This window comes from Engraulis encrasicolus, chromosome 4 (assembly GCF_034702125.1).
Source record: "Engraulis encrasicolus isolate BLACKSEA-1 chromosome 4, IST_EnEncr_1.0, whole genome shotgun sequence".
Lineage (NCBI taxonomy): Eukaryota > Metazoa > Chordata > Actinopteri > Clupeiformes > Engraulidae > Engraulis > Engraulis encrasicolus.
In genome coordinates, this window is record NC_085860.1 from 15,672,961 (window position 1) to 15,684,220 (window position 11,260).

The 11,260-nt window shown below is 42.4% G+C and overlaps 1 long non-coding RNA gene across 2 annotated transcripts; it reads right to left on the reverse strand.

Moving 5' to 3' along the window:
• Positions 1–3,173: 3,173 nt before the first annotated feature.
• On the reverse strand, positions 3,174–10,626 carry LOC134446726 (uncharacterized). Of its 2 annotated transcripts, XR_010034467.1 has the most exons (5): positions 10,583–10,626; positions 8,131–8,193; positions 7,453–7,547; positions 4,963–5,123; positions 3,174–4,836 (listed from the first exon to the last, which is right to left on the reverse strand). It is a non-coding gene; the product is annotated as an uncharacterized LOC134446726 (long non-coding RNA). The 2 variants fall into 2 exon arrangements; XR_010034468.1 differs by lacking the exon at positions 10,583–10,626 and having other exon boundaries at positions 8,131–8,214.
• Positions 10,627–11,260: the final 634 nt, after the last annotated feature.

Genomic DNA, 11,260 nt, shown 5'->3' on the forward strand with positions numbered 1-11,260 from the left:
GGGGGGGGGGTGGAGGGGGTCAGAGAGGGAGAGAGATTTTGGGGACATCTGAGAGAGAGAGAGAGAGAGAGAGAGAGAGAGAGAGAGAGAGAGAGAGAGAGAGAGAGAGAGAGAGAGAGAGAGAGAGAGAGAGAGAGAGAGAGAGAGAGAGAGGGAGAATAAGAGTGTGTGTGTGTGTGTGTGAGAGAGAGAGAGAGAGAGAGAGAGAGAGAGAGAGAGAGAGAGAGAGAGAGAGAGAGAGAGAGAGAGAGAGAGAGAGAGAGAGAGACACACACACACACAGACAGACAGACAGACAGACAGACAGACAGATAGACACAGACAGAGAGAAGGAGAGAGACAGAGATAGAAAGAGAGGAGAGATACCTGTAGAAGGGGGAGAGAGAGAGATAGATAGATAGAGAGAGAGAGAGAGAGAGAGAGAGAGAGAGAGAGAGAGAGAGAGAGGGGTATACAAGAGAGAGAGAGAGAGAGAGAGAGAGAGAGAGAGAGAGAGAGAGAGAGAGAGAGAGAGAGAGAGAGAGAGAGAGAGAGAGGGAGAGAGAGAGGGAAACCAGAGGGTGCACCAGGCTGGGCAGCTGTCCTTTTCTAAAACTCCCTGTCGCGCCGCGAGCCTGCCAGTGCCTTCCTTGACAGAGTAGAGCACTCTCTCTGCCAATATTTGCCTTCTTTTCCTCCATGACAAATGTTTTCTCCAATTTCGACTTCCAATTGCGACATCTGCCAGTGGCACTGGCCTGGGGAGGGCCAGAACTCTGGAGAGTAAACAACATTAATCTTGGGATGGGTAATTAAGACTGGATCGACAAATCCATCCAGAAACCATGAGGGAGAGCCTGGCATGCTTCTGGCACTGGATCATCACAACACAACACCGCCTGCCCTCACACACTTTTCCTACATTCAGTATGTATGTGCAGGGCCCTAAATTAACATTTTTCACCAATCTTACTAACCAAACACATACTCACTAATGGGTCAACGTGGCTAGTAAGTTGGTCTTTTCTACCAACCAAAATGAAATTTCACCAGCATTTGGCCGGTTGGCTGGTGCTAATTTAGAGCCCTGTGTATGTGCATGTACACACACACAAGCATGCACACGCACGCACACTGTAAAACATTGCAAGCCAGTTAAACGTAAAAAAGCTAATTTGCCTGCTGCCTTAAGTTTGTAAGTTAACTCAACTCGAGGCTTAACTCAACTCAACTGCTTTTGCTATTGAGTGACAAACTTAACTGACTTAACTTGACTGACAAACTTAGAGCGGCAGTGCAACTTACTTTTTTACGTTTAACTGGCTGCAATGTTTTACAGTGCACACATGTCCACACGCTCCAAAGCCATTTAAGAACTCGTAACTCTTTTTTTTCTATGTCTCCTTAGCGGCATAACAAAAACAGGGACAAAACAAACAGAATGATAGGACAGGTGGGACAAAGCAAAACAAAACAAGAGGTCATTTTTTATGTGCATGAATTTATTCATTTTGGCCTGTAAGGCAATTAACATTTCATGTGTGGAGGAATGTTTTTGGGTTTTTTTTTTCAAGTGGGTCGGCTAATGGGCCCGTTGGTTTGAAAAAAACATTTGCACATCCACACACATGTAAGGAGTATAACATGTGCCCACATGAGTGTCCACTAATGCGTAATCAACACTGTTCAGCAATGGGGTTTCACCATATTGCTGAAATGACAAACAAACCCACTTGACTTGAGGAAATAAACACAGAAATAAAGACATTAACCGCTTAGCACAGAGCCTATGTTATAACCTTACTATCACCAACATTGTCATGACCATGTGTTTGTTACGTAGCCCCTTCGCCATGCATACAGTGGCACGCTGTAATAGTCATTGAAAAGTTCACTACCATAGTACTACAATACTATGACATAACACAAGTCCTTTTCTCATGCACTACGACTTGGTCATTTCCACTCTGGTAACAGCCAATTTATAACGCCGTGTCTTAACAAGTTAAGGCTCTAGGTAATGTCATTAGCAATATTATGATGTAGTTGAGTATTTTCACCAAAGAGTGAATAGGTCCATCAATGGGCCCGTCTGCAGTAAGAGGCTACGGCTCTCGGTAATGCTATTGCAATGCTGTTACGATGAAATTGAGTCTTTTCAGCAATGAGAAAACGCAAAGAGGCGCAATCTGCGCAAAGAGGCTACGAGAAATAAATATCCCAAATCACTTAATTATGGCGTCATAATGTGGACAAAAGGTCCACGAGCGCCACTTACTGCACACGCGAGGTATTTTATTCTGCGCGCGCGCGTAGACACTGTCGCGCGCGCGATTTTGCTCTGTGCGCGCGCGCAAACGCTGCCACGCGCGCACAAACACCGTCTCATGCGCGAGAGGTGACATGACTTTCCTCACGCGCGCGAGCAGAAATATGAATATTTAAATTATCTCCTCCCACTGATTAGCATAACCAACGAGGCGGAAGTTTGTTTAGTCCGAAATAGTCATACACAGATATCAAGATCAATTGTTTATATCGTTGCTACGGTAACTGCAGCTCGCGTTTACTGAGGAGTGGAATGACTGAAGGTTGCTGACAAGGGCATTTACCTCTATTTCTTACCCATTTTTATGAAAACATTGTTTTTAATTGTTTATTTCATGGGCGAACTTGTTGAGATTCGCAGACAGCAGATGAGGAATAAAGTGAGTAGACATTTCATCAACTGAATATGGTTCGTGTTGTAGCCAAGGACTAGGCCTATTCCTGTCAAGCTTCATTTTGCTCACGACGAGTGTGTTTTAAGAGCTTAAAGTTAGCAGGCTAGGTATTTGGCATGATGACATAGTTGTTTTGCAAAGAAGACCAAAATGCACGTTTACATAGACCTTAAGTTAACATGTTGTAAGTGCAATGTTTCACTGAAATCCAGCTCCGTGCATGATGCATGACTGAGAGACATAGGCCTACCGGTACAAACCTGTTTCCTACGATGGTCCAGTCAGATATTTGTAATGTGTAAGGATTCAAGTGTGTTTGATACTTTTGCTGGTAAGCATTGCAATAAAAGAGGGAGCTGGATAGTCAATTCAAGCGGTCAGATCAGAAACCCTTTATTGAAATCGGTTGGAACAATCATTCATTTTGCCACTGTTCTCCATAGCTGGTGACGACACTGTGCAAGACGGCCGCAGTTGACTTGATACCGGAGGCTGAAATATGGATTTAATGTAGGCTATGTATTCAGCGATCCAACGGGTATACACAACTAGAGCTCTGGGTGAATTTAGCCTACATTGCATCAAAGAGCTCACTCTGTGCTTTGGAATGAAATGATTAAGTGGATAGAAAATGAACCGTGCGTGGAGTATCCAGTAGATGGCGTCGACACACTGTAAATAACCAATGACACTACAATACTGACACAAGCACAATGAATGATTAGGCTAGAAAGTAAGATCACTTTCTCAAAGTACTGCAATGACTCCCAGAAGTTGACTGGTTCATGGAAAATGGTAGCGCAATACCGGCCTCTTCGAATATAGAGTTGAATAATTGAATCTTTAAGAAGTGACATAAATGGTACAGATCAAGACTGTATTTACCTGCTCTGTTTGTGTCACTTGGCTAGTACATTTAATGCAATGTGATACCAGTGCAATGCAATACATTTAATAAAAAGGTGCAGACATTTTAATAAATAAATAAATAAATAATAAATAAATAAATCTGCCCCTGTACGGAGGTGGTCACACACAGCCAACGAAACCACATGGGCAACATGGAAGAGGTCAGTGTGCAGCCCAGCTTGTCTGACCCAAGCCATTTAAGTGGTTAAAGAATTAAGTGAATCCATCTACACATGCCATATCTACAGGGGCCTAATCTGTCTACCTTTTTTACATGTTGCAGCAATTGCCAAAGCAGGTGGGTCTTTGCCTGGATTTCATCACACAGCAGCAACAGGTCTCTAGGACTCTGGTTAGGTAGCCTGTATACACTTTATTTCTGGAAGGTGATGTGGGTGTCATGTTACTTCAGCAAGCAGCACAACGCACACAGTTCATAACATTTCATCCGGGCAAGTTTTTCTCATTTTCATTTAGGGAGCAGCCAATCCCAATAGTGGTAACACAAGTGCAGAGATGTCATGTAGACTATTAAGCTCAACTAAATGGGTCACTAGTAGTAACATAATAACAGCAATAGCTACACCACACGCACAAAGTAAATTGAATAATTGTTGTGATTCCAAATGACCTATTCTCGATGAAGGCACAATCTCTACATTTCTTTGCTGTACAGGAAATTCAGGCATACTGCATATCGGCAGTTGGTGAGATGGCGTGGGAGCTCCTAGGCTATGTTTGGGTTCCACTGCAATCCTGTGCCATCACAAAGATCTGGCAGACCTTTGAATCCACACATTGTACAGGTTTCCAGGATGTGATGTATTTGTGGCAAATAAAGACATTTCAATGTACAGTACACCTGAATCAGATGTATTTGTTATAATGCATTTCTTAACCTCAGTAATGGTTTTTAATGCATATTTAGGTTTTCACATGCATATTTATACACTGTATAGTATAGAAGAAGGACTGAAAAGTTTTACAATATCTCACACACACACACACACACACGCCCATACAGAGTTTGGTGTACAATTTTGGAAATCGGCTGTGATGGCGTCGGATCATCTCCTCTTTTGGGGGTACTGGGTACACACTGCTCCACGGTGGGGGCGATGGCTGCCTCTCACGTGGAGAAGTGTCAAAGTCTTGCTGTAGTGTAGGTCCGTTTTACTTGTCCTTGCCCGCTCTCTCTCACTGTTGCACAGTAGTGTGGTGCTGCCTATTGAAACATGTGGTAGAAATTATGGGAAGTGATGATTTTGTTTATTCTGTGTAATATTGATATTGAACGGGATGTTCTCCTTCACCAGCAACATTCTGAGGTTACTGAGAGGTATGAAATTACCTGCTTAGGATGCCATGGTATGTGAACGGCTTCATTTTTGGCGCAAAATGGTTGATGACGTTGTGGCTTATGAGCTGATGTCTGGTGACCGGATGCCATTTTCTTGATGTCCTTCACCTAGCCAGTGTCATTGAGGTCATCAAAGTTTCCGGCCGCCTTGTCTGTAATGACAGGATATACAGTATTAAGAACATGACATATCACTGTCGGTCAGTAGTAGTTTTCTACATCTTGTCCAGACAGTGTAAAATAATTCTAATTGTTGGCAAATGAAATCAAACAGGTAATACTCAAGCACTGGCACATAATACAGTCTTACCCAACTTGTCCAAAAACAATGAAAAATCTGAATCTGAGAATCTGAAGAAGACTGTTGAGGTAGAAACGTTATCCTGCCATGAAAAAATAAAACGCAACAAAAACGATTCTAAGTGTGCAGACTCCTCACTCTGAAAACTACAGTTGACCTTCGTACTGCACCTTTCTCTGGGATGTGCACAATCCTCTCCTTCAAGTAAAAGTATTCAAACTACAAGGTGACTGTGGTCCACTTTTTAGGTACATGTGTTTAGAAAATTTAATTCAGACTTGCGCTTTGCATACGATGTGACAGGCTGTGTTTGGGTATCCGTACAGCTGGTAGAACCCATGTCTGGGTACAGACAAGGGTTTGACATTATGTTTTGCTCTCCGGCCACAGTGGCTAGTGGTTTTCCCAAGTCACTAGCCACTCTGGTTTTCTGCTAGCCACATTTTTGCTCACAGTTCTTTTCATTATCGTGCTAAACCAAGAGGGTTAGTGATATGAACACATAATTTCTACATGTACAGTGGCTACCAAAAGTCTATACACCCCTCTTCAAATGCCAGGTTTTTGTGATGTAAAAAAAATGACAGAGAGACAAATAAATTCACAGCTTTACCCTCCTTCAATCTAAACTATTATTCAATGCAATGCAATGCAATGCAAAAATGTACACACCTTTAAATTAATACTTAGTTGCAGCACATTTGGCCTTCATTACAGCACAGTCTTTTGTGGGTAAGAGTCTCAGCATGGCACACATTAATATGGCAATATTCGTTCACCCTCAGAGAAGTAGATGTGTGCACATCCCACTCGATGGGCCAGGTGCAGGACAATGAGAGTAAATCCAAGTGAAAAGAGAAGTCCGCGACACTGCTTGTCTATTTATTATTTAATTATTTATTATTAAATTTATTATTTAATAAAAGTGTCTTTGCCTGATGAAGACCTGAAGGTCAAAACGTTGCTCGATTAAATAATAAATAGACAAGCAGTGTCGCGGACTTCTCTTTTCACTTGAATATTCGTTCACCCCTCTTTGCAAAGCCCTCCAAATCAGAAAGATTGCGAGTGCAATCTCCCACAGTCCTCCTCAGATCACCCAACAAGGCCCCCAATCTGGGCCATTCCAAAACCTCCATTTTATTTTGGTGAAGCCAGTCTTTAGTAGATTTAGGTGTGCGCTTAGGGGAATTGTCTCTGCATCTTCACCTTTCTACCAGGGGGGCGAAGATTTTGTGCCACTACCACAGCCCCTGTGGAAATGTTCATAATTGCCTCCTACCTAATGAAGGCCCCAGTGACAGCTGAAGAAAAACAGCACAAAAGAACCCTCCCACCACCATACTTCACTTTAAGTATGGTGTTATTGGGGTGATGTTTTTTGCCAAATATACCCTTTCGAATTATGACCAAAAAGTTCAATCTTGGTGGAGTACATTTTGCAAAAAATATTTCTGTAATCTCCCAAATGCATGTGGGAAGACGTATTATGGTCAGGTGAAACCGAGGTTTAACATTTTGGACATAATTACAAAAGGTAACAACACCTCATTGCCAAGGTAACACCAAGCGTAAAGTGAAGCATGAAGGTGCCAGCATCATGCTATGTGATTATCGTTCTTCAGCTGTAACTGGGAGGTTGGCATTTAGAACAGTTCCACAGGGGCCATTGTAGTGGCATAAAACATACTGCCCCCTGTTAGAAAGGTAATGATGCGGATTACCTTAATCATTCAGAACGACAATTACTTTTAGGCAAATGCCAAAAATCAACAAAAAATGGCTTCATTAGAATAAGATTGAGGTTTTGGAAAGACCCAGACAGAGTTCAGACCTGTATGACACAGAAAATCTGTTGGGCAATCTGAGGAGGACTGTGCAGATGAGATGCATTCGCAATCTGTCAGATTTTGAGTACTTTTGCAAAGATAAGTGTACAAATATTGTCACTTCTATGTTTGCCATGCTGATAGACTCTTACCCCCAAAAGACTGAGTGCTGTAATAGAAGCCAAAGGTGCTGCAACAAGGTATTAGGTTAAGGGTGTGCATATTTATGCAACGATGTAGATAGAAGTTTTTTATTTTCTATTCTTTCCTTTTAAAGCTTTAAGTTTGTTTTCTGTCATTTTTTTACGTAACAAAAACCTGGAATTTGAACAGGGGTGTGTAGATGTTTACCTCAATCTAACTGCTTCATCCCGGTTCATCTTCCGTCTCGGATTGATGTTGAGGAGCCTGGTCGGTAGCATACCTGCAAGTGCTTCTTCCACCGCCTGAAAATAAATAATGCAAGAGGGAATAATATAGACCGATTGGTAAGAGCATGCACCAAGCAGCTGAGCTGTCTGCTCATTTCGAGAGCTGTAAACGATTACATTACGACCATAGAAAGAAGGCTGGCTGCACTGCTGACAAGTTTATGAATCTTGATGTAACAGTGCACGTAATTTTAGCATCAACAGGATGTGACGCAAAAACGTACATCCATTCAACAGGGCAAATATTTGATGATGTTATTACCATCTTATAACAATGACGACTTGGCCTGTATTATAGTTCTCAGAGTCGCCAAGAATGCCCAGCTTCCTGCTTGTTTAGCATGACACAGTAGGTCATGCTCGCATTAATTAGTTAGCCTACTAGCCTACTAAAGGACTTGTATTTATAATCAACATAAATCCACCGCCAACAACTGAACTAGCCTAGTGGTCTATTTACATGTCAAACATGTCCCACACAGCACAGAAACAAAAGAAAAGAGAAGAGAAAACATTGTAAGCTGGTCTTCGTCATTCACACACTTTGACAGTGTTTCCTAAATTGTCGCAGACAAGTGTCTTGAGAGCAAATACCTACCTAGGCTCTTAAACAGCACCTTCCTGCATTCTGGCGTCCAACTTCAGGAATGGGTCATCATCTCTGTATGACAGCATGCACAGAATTAGTGGTCAATATAAAACATTTTTATAAAAGTAAGAGTATGGACATCCCACCTCCCTGAGGCCAGGTGCAGGACAAAGGCGCGTCTAATAGTGGAAAAGAGTAGAAGTCCGCATCCTGTGGCTCCGCTTTGAAAATGTATTCAGGTCATACAACCATGAAGACCCTGTTGGGGGTCAGCTGCTCTATGTTCCCACAGCCCATTGGTCCCACAGCTTATTCTTGCTGCTCCATGTTCCCACAGTTATTCCCACAACTATTCAAATATAGGCCATATGTTCCACACCTGTTTATTCTTAACACTACTACATAAGCTTGAGGCAGTTTTGAAAACTATCTCTGAACTACAGGAAGCCACATCTTGAGCAGTCACCTATAGCAGAAATGACAAGATCTGAAACAAACTGACTAATTTGAAAGAAAGGGCCCAGTGCATTAAAAAAGAGAATGCAGACAGCCTATTTCAGGGGACTCAGAAATACTAGGCAGGGCACAGCATAGAGAGAGATCCAGGAGCGGTGGCGTTTAAACGTGACAGAAATCCAAGTTAAAACTTTAGAAAAGTGAGTTATTAAAAAGTCACTGGACTCGGAGGGAGGAGCACTGCGCAGAACATAGGGCTTTTTGATGCATAGAATAGTTTACAACCTGCTCATTCAATCAAATTCTCAATAACAGCATAAAAGCGAGCTTACCCTGTACNTCAGTGTTGGGTGTAACGCGTTACAAAGTAACGTCGTTACGTAATTTAATTACTTTTGGCACTAACGTAGGAACGTAACGCATTACTCTTCAAATTTCAGTAATTTAATTACAGTTACTGCGCTGCCGTAACGGTCGTTACTCGTTATAAATTTCAGCCTTGAAATCATCTTAAGGTCTGCTGTTATTAGTAGTCCTACATGCAGCGAATGGCTGTTTAAATCGCTTGTTTGAAATGTTTGATTACCATGTGAAGTACCGAGAGGGCGTCAAACTAGTGGGTCCCGTTTTCCTCAGCCCTTCTCGGGCTCTCAGGTGTGGGTGTGTGAGAGCGCGCGCATGTAGACTGCTGTTCCTTCCTCGTGCATGCAAGGTCTTTCACTGGGACTTTCATGAGCCCATTGCGCTGTGATGTGGTTAACCATACTCCAATATTTGGAGTTCCACCATCAATTTTTCTAACCTTTTAATTTACGCCATAGAGGGAAAGTGAAAGTGATTCGCTGCGCAGTTAAATCTACAGTCATTCCGAGTTCATCGTTACGCTAATGCATTCTAAAACAGCTGTACCCCATATCGCAAATGCCATAGCCTCTTTTGTGCTCACTGATGACAATTAAATAGGCTACACGGCAAAAAAAACAAAAAAAACAATTTGGGTAGCTCCGTCAGCAGCAGCCAGCGCAAGGAATAACGGGAATAATAACGTGAGAACAACAGCGCAAGTAACACCATGGCGTTGAGGCCGCCACGTTCTTCAGGCTATTCAAATGTGCCTGATCAAACCGTCTTCCAGCACGAACGGATTCTGCATTCGGCAGAATCTTTAATAATAATGTTGATGCATATGCAATGCAATGCGCAGGAAACTGAAAGGCTTTGGAGTAGCCTAAGCTGCAACATCTAGGAGAGGATGTAAGCAGAGTGTCCTACCTACAACATTTCTGTTTGGTATGGCAACCTCACCTTACTCATTCTGTTTTTATTCTTTGAGACCAAAAGTAATTTTAATGCTGACATGACAATAAAATACAATATTCTATTCTATGGCGTAATGTTAGACTAGATTCAAATGTATTGACACTTTTATAAACAGGCCTACAGGGCAACCATGAAATGCATTTTAGATGTGAGAATGACAATAGGCCTATATGAGGGATTCCATAGAGGTAGGCCTACAGTTTGCACAGATTAAAATATTAGGCCATTTACACAGCCGGCCTACAACCTTGGGAAGTAGGTGTATTATGAGGTGTGCTGGTTAAAATCCCTTTTCCCGCGAAAAAGTAAAGTAATAAGTAACAAGTTACTTTTTAAATTTAGTAATAAGTAAAGTAATTCAGTTACAATTGAACGCAGTAACTAAAGTAAAGTAACTAACTACTTTTAAAAAGTAACTTACCCAACACTGCCTGTACTGTACCCTGTACCCTACTGGCTGCCTGGCATTCAAAATCCTTCACAGCTCTACCAGCCAGGGCTGTGCGAAGCGTTGCCACGGCAACCTGCCCAGGCCTGAGCGCTTTGCTTCGTGCGATATGTAAGGGGTCAAAACATACCAAGGCGGAACGGTCGCGGGAAGAACGCGGTTATGCTCAGTTTATTATTATTATTATTAGAGGGTTGCTAAACACATGTCAGTTGAATATTGACTGAACAAACTAACCTCGGTCTGCGAATGATGATTCTCCTCTTTGGCCTCTCTGAAGTTCAGGCGAACAAAGTGGCACGGCATCCTTGTAAGCTTTGTGATACCACGGGCGGTCTTTACAAAACNCTGCTTCTCAAAGTGCTCAGAGCAAACCTTGGTCTCAGAGTTGATCTGTAACCATAAATACCAGGGTATGCATTTTAGTTCGTTAGCAAAACAACTTGATTTTGGCACAAGTAGGCCGGGAGGTAGATGGACACTCCCAACTGAGATCGCTCCCGGACGTGTAGTCCCAGGTGTTTCTATCACTCCCGGACGTGTAGTCCCACCCGATTATATTTCACGTATTATCATACACTGCCACATACAAGCCATTTAGGGTTAGGGTTAGGTTTAGGGTTATGGTTAGGTTTAGGGTTAGAAACAAAAAACTAACATCAAAAAGATAACTAGCTCCGTTATATGGCGGTGGGATCGACAGTCTGGCTAGTGGGAGCGAGCTGACCGGGGAGCGTCCTGCGTTGGGAGCGACAATCAGGGAATCAAGTAGGCCTATGCTACTGGTTCTGGTAGCACAAAATCAATGGCCATCGGATCGCTTACCACACAATTAAAAGCCTAATCTTGAAAATAGCGATCTGGAAATATCATATAAATGTAGCGTTGTGTAATTACACATTCATATTTTTTTAT